Here is a 12,698-nt window from a genome sequence, read left to right on the forward strand (position 1 = left end):
GTAACAAAATCTTCAACTTCCCACTCAAAGAGAAAAGCAAAAAGCAGCCTGGTGAGGGCCTAGGGCGTGACGCAAGCTTGGAGTCGCAGTTTGTCACCAAACCTGTCCAGTCGCCCAGACTAGTCATGACATTAGAGCTTATATTGAAGATGGCTGTCCTCCATGTGGCACAGCACCCCCCTAAGGGCCCAGCGTGCCACAAAGACGGGCATTGCCCTCCAGAGCACAGCATGCTCAAACTCCAGCAAGAGGCGTGCCCACACCAGGAAGCTGAAAAGCTGCAGGGCATTGTCTGAGCCAGTCCCAGCAAGCTGGTTGCGCCAGCTCTTAAAGACGGGCATCTTGGCCTGACCCACCAGAAAACTGGCCAGGCATACGGTGCCCTGCTGAGCTGCCCGGTACATGTTCTCCGGTAGACTCCTGCCTAGCGCCTGCAGCAGTGGCTCAAGGGTGACAAAGAGCAATTGTAGGTGGAGACAGTCGAGGAAGGCTTGAAAGAGGTTCTCAACACCCCGAGGACAGAAGGGGCAGGCTGCCAAGGTGGCTGGGTCAAAGTGGGAGACAAATGTGCCAGGGGCTAGGATGCCATGCAGCAACCACCACTTCAGGTCGCCAGTCGTCTTGGTGGTTGGCGGCTTAAACAATGTGCACCAAGCCAAGTGGGCTGGTGGGGAATCTGGTAGCCCTGGGTGCCGTCACCACAGTGTATCGGTGTAGCCCACCAGCGTCTGGGCATGGCGGATGTGAACCCCCCAGGCATACAGGCTTCTATATAGCAGGGAATCAAAGGGGCAACCCGTCTCACTGTTGGGAGGCACGGTGAGCGTCAGCAGGGTGCCAGGCCTGCCAGCCGGCTCGCCAGCCACAGCCGGGGTGACTGGCAGCAGGGGGAAGGCCTCACTCAGGGCATCCACGGCGAGGGGGACCTGCTGCGCCCAGAGATGGTCATCCAGGATGGCTGCTGCCTCCAGCGGGACGGCAGCCTGGATGTCACGCAGGAGACGGCCCCCAGTGCGGACGGAGCACATGTCTAGCTGGGTGGTCAGGGCCTTGGGTAACAGCCAGGCCAACCAAGCAGGGTCAAGGAGATGGCCCAGGCAGAGGACACGCACCCAGATGAGGGCAGCTGTGAGGCTGGCAGAGGCCAGGCTTGGCACGAGGTGCTGCAGGGCTGGGTTGTGCACCAGGGGTTTGCTCAGCAGCTGCGGGAACTGCAGGCACTGGGCCCAGGGCTGGAGGTGGAAGGTGGTCTGTCAGGCTCATACCACGCCATGGTAGAAGGCCAGAAGCACCACCCAGTTCAGAAGCATGAGGTCCAGCAGGAAGAGCTCCCGATCAAAGCCAAGGGCCCCCGCCCTTTGCAGGAACCGGCACACCAGTTGTTGTCAGGGTAGGCACTCCTTGCCATAGAGGAGTCGCTGATGGGCTTGCAGGCAGAAGGTAGGCACCTTGTTCGCCAGGTCGACCAGGCTCTGGCCCCCCTTGGCAACAGGTAGGTAAAGGATGGCCTCATAGGAGCCAGTAGTGCCCATCCCAGAAAAAATCTACCAGGAGGCGCTGGAGTCTCTCAAGTAGGTCCTGTGGTGAGTCGAATACGGCGCACCAGTGGCACAGAGCCACCGCCACCAGGTTGTTGGCAATGACACATCCACGGTAGGAGAGGCTGGTGCCAGCACCACTGTTGCACAGGGCCTCCACCCACTCAAGGCCATCCCAGCTGTGTACCATGAAGGTCGTTGGCCCCAAGAACACGCCCAGGACCTTGAGGCCCTTACGGTGCCAGGTGAGACCCCTCCGCAAATCTGGGGGGGGGGAGTCGCACTGGTCTATGCACCAAGCAGCAGGGTATCACTCTTAACCCAGTTGATATAGGCTGAGGAGGTGTGCTCTTAGGTTCACTGGCAGTCTGTCAGGGCCCACACATTTTCCTGGGTCTTGAGGAAGATGCTCACATCATCCACATATGATGACAGCCAGCGTGGATGGCCAGTGGACAGGCCTGTGGCTACTGGCAGGGCCATACCGCTCAGGCGGCGCCACAGCACATGCAGCAGCAACTCAATGGCCAGGGCGTAGAGCATGCCCAACAGGGGGTTGCCATGACAGATGCCCCTGCATGTGGGGAATGGGGTGGAGAGTTCACTTCCTGTTGTGTGACCTACTCACAGCCACAGGTTTTCCTGGATGGCCCTGCCCAGCATGCAGTAACTCTACTCGGGCCCAGTGACAGAGGCTATGAGGCTGCAGAGGCGGGTCGCTAGCTCTTTGGCCAGAATCTTGTAGTCCACGCAGAGCAGGGAGACCGGTCACCAGTTCTTAATGCAGCCCAGATCTCCCATTTTGGGCAGCAGCGTGAGCATCGCTCAGTAGCAGCTGATCAGCAGGACCTTGTTGGTGAGGCTCTCCTGGAAAATGCGCAGGAGGCAGCAGTCCAGGAGAGGTCAGAAGGTCTTGTAGAACTTGGCAAGTAACCCATTGAGGCCTGGGGCTTTGCCGGAGGTGAGGCCAGCCATGGTCCTCCAGAGACAATTCCTGCTCAAGCTCTCCAGCCTCCAGGGCGCAGAGACGTGGCAGGCCATCATGGAGTTCCCACGTGGCCTCAGGGCAGGACGGGTCAGCTGCAAACAGGTCATGATAAAAGGCAATGACGTGCTCATGTACTTTGCCTGGGTCTGTGATTACCCAGCCCTCAGGGGTCTTGAGGTGATCTAAGACTTTAGTGGCTTGCTGTCCACCACTGCTCCAGGCTGAAGAAGAAGCAGGTTGCGGTGTTGGTTTCTGCCAGCTCTTGGCTGCGGGTACGGATCCTTGCTCCACAGGCCGCGCTGTCTGCCAAGTCACGCAGGCATTTCCTGCAGAACCGGAGGCTCGTGCAGCACTATGTCACTGCCAGTGGCCAGCAGAGTGGCCTCAAGCTCTGCCACATCTTTCTCTAACTCTTGGATATGGTAGCACAGTTCATTCGTGGCCAGCTAGGTGTACTGCTAGCAAAAAGCCTGGATCTGTACCTTGCCTATGTCCCACTATAGCTTCCAGGAGGAATAGCTCAGTCTTGCAGCCTCCCAGCCCTGCTAAAAGTAGGCGAAGCAGTCCCAGAAATAGGAGTCTTGAACCAGGCTGATGTTGAAGCACCAATAAGGCGCCTGCACACAGGCTCTTCCGGGCAGGCTCAGTTCACAGCAAGCCAGGCCATGATGTGACAGGCCCAAGGGAAACAATGTGGCCGCTGCGCAGGAGTGGCAGATGGTGCTTGGTGACATAAAGGCAAGCCACGGTGAGACCACCGGCAATCCTCTTGGCTCAGGTGTACTGGTGCATGTCAGGATGCAGGACTTGCCACATGTCGACAAGGTCCATAGTCTCCAGGGCACACTGCAGCTTGTGGGCTGAGTGCTGGTGAGGCTCAGGCCCTGTGCGGTCAAGCGAGGTGCCAATGGTGCAATTAAAGTCCCTGCCTATGAGGAGCAGGTCGTCGTCCTCACTAGTATCATGTAGGAGGGCAGCCAAGGTCTCAGAAAAAATGACCCTCTCTTAGCCCTCAGTGGCTGTGTAGACATTGACAGGTAGCAGATGGTGTTATGCAAGGGTGACATGGAGAGTCAGCAGGCTGCTGGAGATGACCACCCATGCTACCACTGTGTCAAGCTGCAGCTGTGGTAATAGGAGGGTCACGATTCCGGCACTGAGTTTGGTGTCATGGCTCAAGAACAAGTGCCCTCACCAAGCAGCGTGCCAGGCCACCTGGTTGAGCCCATTGGAATGTGTCTCCTGGAAGAAGGCAATGGCCAGGTGCTTCTGGTGCAAGAGCTCCAGGATGGCCTCCCATTTAACTGGATCTTGGCACCTGTTGATGTTAAAAGTGCCAATGGCCATGGTTGCCATAGGTGTGGGTATGGCAAAGGAAGAGCGAGGTAAGGTATGGGTGGAAGAGCGAGCACCCAAGAGCAGAGCAAGATAGCGGAGAAAGGTCGGGGAAGGCTTATCATGCCCTACTCTACTCCAGGGACCCACCCAGACCCTCACCCGCTGTGCGAGCTTCTCCAAATTGTAAGCCATCTGCCAGGTGCCTAGAACTTGCTGCAGAAGTTTGGCTGCAGCTCTGTCAGCCTTGACAAAAAGCTTAGGGTCTGTGCACTACTGGGTGATGCGCCCTGCTATATTCTTCTGTCCTTTGGTCTGCTTCAGAAAGGTCAGGAGACCCCCATAGCTGGGGGTGACCCAGGGGGGATCTGTGAACATGGGCTGGACGTTTCTGACAGAAGAGCAGCGAGGCTGCACCCCAGGTGGGAGCTCACCTGCAAATGCAGTGTCTACGCCCTCAATGTCCAGACACAGGAGCCTCTTTCATCATCCAGGTCAAGGACCAACTCCAGGAGAGTGATCCCCGCCTTCTTGGGGGGAAAGAGGTCATCCTACTCTCAAGGTTGCTTGTGACACTCAGAAAACTGGATCTCCATCTCACTAGTTTCCCCATCCAATCTGGTGGGCTGGAACGTGACCAAGAGGTCAACAGACCCCTCTGCCACCCCCGGGTCAGGCTTTCAGAAGAGAGGCATTCTGTATCATCTTTAATGCCACCCGACTCCAGAAGCTGAGAGACAGGTGAGGGGTTCTTGACTCCTGCCATTGCCTCCCCAGTTGCTGAGTCATCCCCGTCTGTGGTCACGTGCAATGTGGTTACTGGCAGGACAGCTGGAGCAGGGTCAAGTTCTTCAGCAGGGGTCTCCCCGGCATTGGTCAAGGAGGGTCGTGGAGGAAATGGGGTGTCCTGAGAGGCCTCCTTCATCTTCCTCTCCTTGTTCTTTTTCGTGGCGGGTGTCCCCCTCCCCCACCTTCATAGGGGATGGGCCAAACTGCTCCTGGCCCACTCCCCCCGGGGCCAGCCACCTCAGACAAGACTGTGGTGGAGGGCAGCTGGGAGGAGGCCCAAGCCCCATCGCCTAACAGGGCCCTGGCACCACAGTCACCGGCTGCCCCAGTCGCCTCAGCCAGTGTGGGCCAGGGGCAAGGGGAAGCATCAGCCCTTCCACCTGGTGGGGCCTCTGCACCAGGGGGGTGGGCACCATAGGTGGGATAGGCAGGGGAGAGTGCTGGGTAGTTGTCCCAGCCCCTCCGCTGGATGGTGCTGTCATGCTGGAGACCTCAGCCCCCTCGCATGAAACGGGGGTGAAAAGAGGTGGAGAAGAGATCCCGGCCTCACTGGGATGTGCTGCTTTCTCCTGTGAGCACTGGGCTGCTAGGTGGGAAGAGCTACCACATTGGAAACACATTGTCTCCCCCAAGAAAAAATAAATCACAAACCTCCACCCGTCAAGCGTGAGGTTCAAGGAGCAAGGCAGAAACTGGGTGACCTCCCTTACGAGCATGAAGATCTGCCTCTGAAAGGATAGGATATGCTTCAGCTTTGGGTCCTTGCGTCTGATCATCAGTCGGCGAAAGGAACTCATAGGAGCCCCAAGGGCTTGAGTCCCTTAGCCAGCTCCTGATCAGACAGGTGTAGGGGGACATTGGAAATCACCACCCTCACCACCTGGGTGTCTAGGGGTGTGACAAGATAATGTATGCCTCCATTGTCCAGGGCTTACACACACACCCTGTTGACCAAGGTAGGAATGCTCAGGTAAACATTGGGACCATGTTAACATGAGCTATGTAACGTACGTTACACCATCCCAGGAGATCAGCTAGGGCACCTGCGCAGACCTCGACCCCAACATAGGGTTATGAACCCTCAAGCCATGGTTAAGGGGGAGGTTTTGAGAGGCATCCCCCCATGCCAGCCCCTGGGCGTAGGAGCGGCCATTCTTGCTAGGACAGGGTTAATCCCAAAAGCTAAAACTAAGGAAACCAAAAAAAAAATATGTATAAACTACAGAGATAAGTATCTGGGAATGCGGCCATAAAAAGCAAAAAGGGAGGGGTGTGAATGGCCAGAGAGGATAAAGGAGGAATAAAGGAGGAGGAGGAGGGGTGGGGGGGAGGTTATAGGGGTTAGGAAAAAATTATGAAATGGAGAAAAGGGTGGAATTAAGAGCACCCCTCAAAAGGCAAAAGATAACTCCCTGTAGCTGACAAGGAGAAAGAGAAGCTGCAAAGTAGACAAATGCAACTCACAGACAAAGAAACTGGAAGTAGAAGGGGGAGGGGACAGAGAATAGAAAAAAAACCACTGTGAAAATACAAGAAAAAAAATCAGAAAGGGAGGTAAACAAAAGCAAGAGGCATTTAGTCAGGTGGGAGTCAGAAAAGGAAAGGGAGAGAAAGCCAGGGAGTCTTACACTTAGGATCACCCCACACAGCTCCAAACAAGCCTGGTCTGAGGTGTCCAAAGAGGAAGGAAGGAAGGAAGGTGTGGGGCTGCTGTGCTGTGAGGATGAGGGCCGAGATTCATGTTTTTCTGCTGTAAGAAATCCAGGGAAAAGGAAACTGAGGAAGGCCATGAGGCTGTGATATTAGAACAAGAAGGGGACACTTTGTTTCTTTTGATATTTAAGCTACAGAACAGACTCTTCAAGACTGAGAGACTGTATTTTGTTAGTTTTTATTCTGTTTGGTAGTTAGGGTTTGTGGAACTCCATAGAAAAGGGATCACTTTGAAGAGATGAGACCAGAGGGCTAAGTTGTGGCATGGACCTGACTGTGGGACAAAGGCCAGGTAAGATGGAGGAGGTCCTGCACTTTCTAGTATACCTGCAGAACTGTGCCATGGAACAATAAGCTGTGGCCTAAAAAGAGCTTTTAAGGTACTTGTTCATACTTTTGTAGTTAATAAGGCTTTGCAGATACAGGTAGTGATCTGCGGCAGATCCACAAGGCTCAGGGAACAGCAGTGGTGCACCATAAGACAGTCATTGACCTGATGAGGGATGGAAGAGATCCCTGTGCTTTTCAGATGTAGGTATGGAGAGCATGTAGAAAGAACCTGTCTGTAGAGGTGTGAGATCTAGAAAGAGTGAAAGTTAATACACCAAGAAAAGGGATTGTGGCTCTAACCGAACTTATAGCCAAGTGATTTGGAAATATGAACCTGTTTGGTTCAGATGAGGAAAAGTTAGTCATCTGTGAAGAACCTGCCTCAATAGTTATGGGCCCTGGAGAGGATGTGGTTTTGGGCCCCAGAGGAGAGGGTCAGAGCTGAACAAGACAGTTTATGGTTTGACCATGTGCAGCAGTTTGCAGGCCTGGCTGAAAATAGAATGAAAATATGCCTATCCTGAAGAGGAGAAATAGATCAGCAGATTGAATACTATTTTGGTGACCACGGTCTGCCAAGAGACTGTTTCCTAAAGAAACTAATTAAGCTAGAAAGGGGGTGCAGACCCATGAGTCAGTCAGATGTAGAAGTGGTCCAGAAGTTAACATGAGCCAAACTCTGAGGTGTGTGTGGCCAGTTGGGCTACACACATGGCCCCAAAACATCGGCAGGATCTGGAGTCTCTTTGCCACCTCCCATCCCAAGTACTGGGCTGATACTGATAACTGATGGATACCTAGCTGAAGTACTGCATAAAGTACAGTCTGTTGTGTGGTGCTGGCCCTAGAGAGAGGCTGTAGGAACACAGATCATGTAGAGTGCAGAATTTGAACTTTAGAGGAAAACAAAAGTATGTTATGGCTGTTTGTTAAGAGGCTAGTAGGTACACGTGCTTTATTGTGAAGTAGATTAATTAGCTCTGCAGTAAAGTGTCACTGTCTACACGTGCACCAGTATTAGGGCACAGGCAACGAATTAACTCCACTGTAAGTAGTATCTTATGGAAGAGTAATTAACTACCCTGAAATGCATGTGTAGACTATGACCATTGGGAGCCAGACTCCTGCCTGCTGCCTAGCCACGTGGCTCTACAGGGTCAGTACCCTCATGCCCCAGCCACCTGACACCACCACCTGGAGCCCAGGACTGAACCCCTAGGCCTCCTGCCAACCCAGGCCTGCTCTACCCTGGCTCAAATTGCTGCTGTCATGGGTGCGTGTATAGACACTGTGCTGAAGAGCAGTTTACTCCAGCTTAAACAGCTCCAGAGTTTATTGCTTTGGTTTAATTTCATGTGTACATGCACCCAGCAATAGTCAAGGCAGTACTGTTTAGGAAAAAGAAACAGGAAACCCAAATAAAGGTGTGATAAAGATTGTCAGTATCAATATCATCATAACATCCCAGTATGGTGTTGGCTTTTTTTAGAAACGGTGTGATATCGTTGCCTCATGTTCAGTTTGTGATTCATTATACTCCCTTCCAGCCCTCTCCAGATACTTTTCTGCAGAGTTGTTGACCAGCCACTTTTTGTATATGTGCAGCTGATTATTCTTATCGAAGTGTAGAACCTTGCACCTGTCCTTTTTGAATGTTATGCTTTTCATTTTGGACCATTTCTCCAATTTGCCAAGATCATTTTCATTTCTGATCCTGTCTTCCCGAGAACTTGCACCCCTTTCCGGCTTGATATCCTGCAAATTTGTTGCGTGCACTCTATTCCATTATGCAAATAATTAAAATACTGAAAGATACCAGACTCATTACAGACTTCCTGCAGACCCTCCTTTACACATCTTTTCAGCTTGAGAGTGAGCCATTAATAACTGCACATTGAGTACAGTTTTGCAACCAGTTTCAGATCTGCCCTACAGTAGGTTTTCTTTGGTTATATTTTTCCAGTTTGCTTAAGATGTCAGCACTTGATGCAGTATCAGAAGTCTTACTAAAATCAAACTACATTACACTTTTTGTTTCTTTGCTATCCACAAGGCTGCTTATCCTGTCATAGAAGGAAATTAGGTTGGTTTGACAAAACTTGTTCTTGACATCTGTGTTGGCTTTTCTTGTCACCTTAAAAATGTACAAGGTGAGCTGGCCCTGGAGAAGGGACAAGAGGAAGAATTCTGAAGAGATTGAAGGAAGAAGTTATTAGAAGATAATAGAAAAAATGAAGATCACTAAAGCAATTTAGAATAATTTGCTGAATGTAGGAACTCTAAAAACACTATTGAAAAATGCTAAGAGATCTTTTTAAACTCTCATGAAGTTTTCAAGTAGATTTTCACTTGGTTAATAAAACTATTTTTCAGCTATCAAATTGTAAGTTTCCTCAATTTAGAATTGAGCCACTTTTACAAACAGCTATAAGATGTAGCTCTTCCTAGTTTTTTTATTGTCTTCTCAGTTTACTAGTAGGAACAGAATCATTTGACTTGAAATATCCTTAAACTGTTCATTGGAAAATTACATAGTGTCTACATAGGCTAGGTGTGAATTTAAAATGCAGTAGTTCTTCAACCTGAATTCCACACAGAACACTTATTCCATACTAAGAGTGACTTCTGCAATTTTGCTTGTTCAACATTCAAAGTGGATCTACATGTCCAAATGGAAAGCTAATGTAGGATTCTCATTGTACAATAGCAAGTCTGGGTCTTTTCCATTGAAGCATATCAGTCCATGTGATTAGATGAGCCACACTTCCAAAAAGATATGTACAAAGAAGACTAGAGTATGTTCTTTTATTTTGAAGAAAAAGAATTATTTGAAGTTTCTAACCATAATTATTATGAAGTCTTTGCCCATACTTTTAGTTATATAAGCCATGAATTGAAATACATGCATCTTTCACTTTTATATAGAAATAAAGAAAAATACTCAGTGTGTGCATCATAGTCTACACATGCGCTAGTATTAGGGTGCAGTAAATTAACTCCACTGTAAGATAGTAGTGTTGAAGACAGTACTATCTTACAGTGGAGTACTTTACAGCGCTGAAATGCATGTGTAGATGGTGATGCAGAAATTGCACCTGGTCAGCTCAGGCAGCAGGTTTAGCCACGTGGCTCCATAGATTTGGCACTTTTGTTCTCCAGCCAGCCCCTCTGCTGTCCAATGCTGCCACCTGGAGCCTGGGACTGACCCCCTGAGTCTGCCGCCAGCCTAGGCTTGTTCCACACCAGCTTAAAGTGTTACTGTCCCAGGCACATGTGTAGATGCTGTGCCCAGAAAGCAGTGTACTCCAGCTCAGAGTGCTCTGGAGTTTATCGCTTCACATTAAGTGCGCATGTACATACACCCAGTGAATAGGTGTTTCTGTAAAATACTTTAAAATATTTCTCTTGTTATTTGGACATAGTATTGACTTTGGGCTAGATCCTAAATAGACTTAGGTGCTTACAATAGGATTTGGTTGTACTTGACTTACCTACATCCAAAATAGGGATAAAAAAAGCCAGAAGCAGCGGCTCTGAAACTTACTTGGGTACCTCTGTGTTTGGCATGCATAGAACTGCCCCAGCCTGAGCAGCTAGGTGCTTATCTCCCATGTTAGTTCTGTTGGAATCCAGAAGCTAGATGGAGCATAAGTACACCAAGGGGCTGATCCTAACAAACACTAACAGGACAGGGTCTCTTGTAAAAGGCAGTTGCAACTGTTTTAGTTTTAAAACACATTTGGAGGAAGGGTTGAGGCAGGAGGAGGATGTAATGGCTCTTATAAAAGAACCTAGTAGTTAACGCGCTTGCCCAAGGAGTGGAGGGGCAAGAAGTGGAGGGAATTCCTGGCCTAAGGGAATTCAAACCCTCATTTCCCATCTCCCTAAACTGTTCACTAATAACTATATTAGCTAGGGGACAGTGGGAGGCATGTCCTACTCTTATTGGAACTTTTTCACTGGGCAGAAAGGAATGTAGTCATGGAGGATTTCATAGACGTTAGGGCTGGAAGGGACCTCGGAAGATCATCGAGTCCTGCCCCAGGGGCAGGAAGTCAGCTGGAGTCAAAGGATCCCAGCAAGATAAACATCCAAATGTCTCTTAAATGAGTCCAGAGTAGGTGCTTGCACCACCTCTGGTGGCTGTCTGTTCCAAGCCTTTGGGGCTTGGACAGTAAAGAAGTTCTTCCTTATGTCCAGCCTGAAATGGTTTTGGAGGAGTTTGTGACCATTTGACCTTGTCATCCCTTAGGGCGTTCTGGTGTTCCCCCAGATCCTGATGTACACCCCTCATATACTTATAGGTAGCCACCAGGTCCCCCCTGAGCCTGCGCTTTTCCAGGCTGAAGAGTCCCATAGCTCTCAGCCTTTCATCATAAGGTCTATTTTCCTGACCTCTGATCATGCATGTGGCTCTCCTCTGGACTCTCTCAAGTTTCTCCATGTCCTTTTTGAATTGTGGAGCCCAGAATTGGATGCAGTACTCCAGCTGCGGCCTCACCAAGGCCAAGTACAGCAGGAGGATGACATCCTGGGATTTGCTAGAGAAGCATGTATGGATGCAAGCCAGAGTTTTGCTCACTTTGCCAGCTGCAACATCACATTGGTGGTTCATATTCATCTTGTGGTCAATCATGACCCCCAAGTCCCTTTCAGCCATGGTGCTAGCAAGCATAGCACAGCCAAGCCTATAAGCATGCTGCAGGTTTTTCTTCCCAAGGTGGAGTACCTTGCATTTTTCGGCATTGAACACCATCAAGTTTTCATCCGCCCATTTTCTGAGCCTGTCAAGGTCGGCCTGGATCACCATCCTGGCCTCGAGTGAGGACACTTTACCCCAAAGTTTGGTATCATCGGCGAACTTAGTCAGTCTGCTTCTGACACCAATGTCCACATCTTTAATGAAGATGTTGAAGAGTATAGGCCCAAGGATGGAACACTGGTCACGGCGAACCACAATGATTGACTTCCATTGGCTACCACTCTCTGAGTCTGACCACGGAGCCAGTTCCCTAGCCAGCAGATTGTGATGTAGCCGAGGCTGCAGTTGGCCAGTTTTTCTATGACATGATCATGGGATACCAGATCAAAAGCTTTTTTAAAATCAAGATGTATGATGTCAATCTCCTCTTCCTTGTCCAGGTGATATGTCACCTGGCTGTAGAAGGAGATAAGATTGGTCAGGCAAGACCTACCCACAATAAACCTGTGCTGGCTATCCCTCAGGATGTTGCCATCAGCCAATTTGTCAAGAATGGTCTCTTTGATAATTTTTTCCAAGATCTTCCCCAGGATAGAAGTCAGGCTGATGGGCATGTAGTTCCCCAGATCTACTTTCCTCCCTTACTTGAAGGTAGGCATCACATTGGCCTTCTTCCAATCTTTGGGCACTGCCAGCAAGTTCCAGCAAGAAGAAACATGACTGTAACTTAGGTTAGGACAGTCAGTTGGGAAAGTTAAATTCTAGTGTCTGGTCCCTACTCTGTTTGTTTATGCATTTTACATTAAACAGTTACTGGATTAAAAGCATGCCATGGAAATAATCCTGGGACTAGGGCCTGGAACTTCCAGCTCACCTTTCCTGAGAAAATGTCCTAACCATGAGATCATCCTGCTCCTTGTTGTATCAATTCTCAAACCATTAGGCAATTATATAACAATGGGCCTCCTCATCCTAGTGGACCTTCCTCTCCTCTGGTCCCTTTTGAAAAGAAAACCCATAACCCCTGCTGGTATCTTTAAAAAAAATTGTAAGCACACAATCTAAGAAGAGGAACCCAGGCTTGGAAACCTGAGTGGGCAAAGGTGCTTCCCCACAGCCCTGGCTTAGGAGATAAACTCTAAAGTGGAGCAGGAATTTAGCATATCCTTGTATTTAGTGTTTCCTATGGTTCAGCTGTAAAAAATTAACCATTCACCACACAGGTGTTTTGAATGGCCCTTTTGGGGTGCCTAACTCTCCCCAGGCACTGCAAAGTTTCCTAAGTCAGGGTTTTGGATTTCAC

At 49.9% G+C, this 12,698-nt stretch overlaps 1 protein-coding gene across 3 annotated transcripts in view; it reads left to right on the forward strand.

Annotated features, from left to right (window-relative positions):
• The window catches only part of FBXO25 (F-box protein 25), a 71,909-nt gene that overhangs the window by 44,536 nt on the left and 14,675 nt on the right, over positions 1-12,698 (forward strand). The window lies entirely within an intron of this gene.

This window comes from Alligator mississippiensis, chromosome 1, assembly GCF_030867095.1.
Source record: "Alligator mississippiensis isolate rAllMis1 chromosome 1, rAllMis1, whole genome shotgun sequence".
Lineage (NCBI taxonomy): Eukaryota > Metazoa > Chordata > Crocodylia > Alligatoridae > Alligator > Alligator mississippiensis.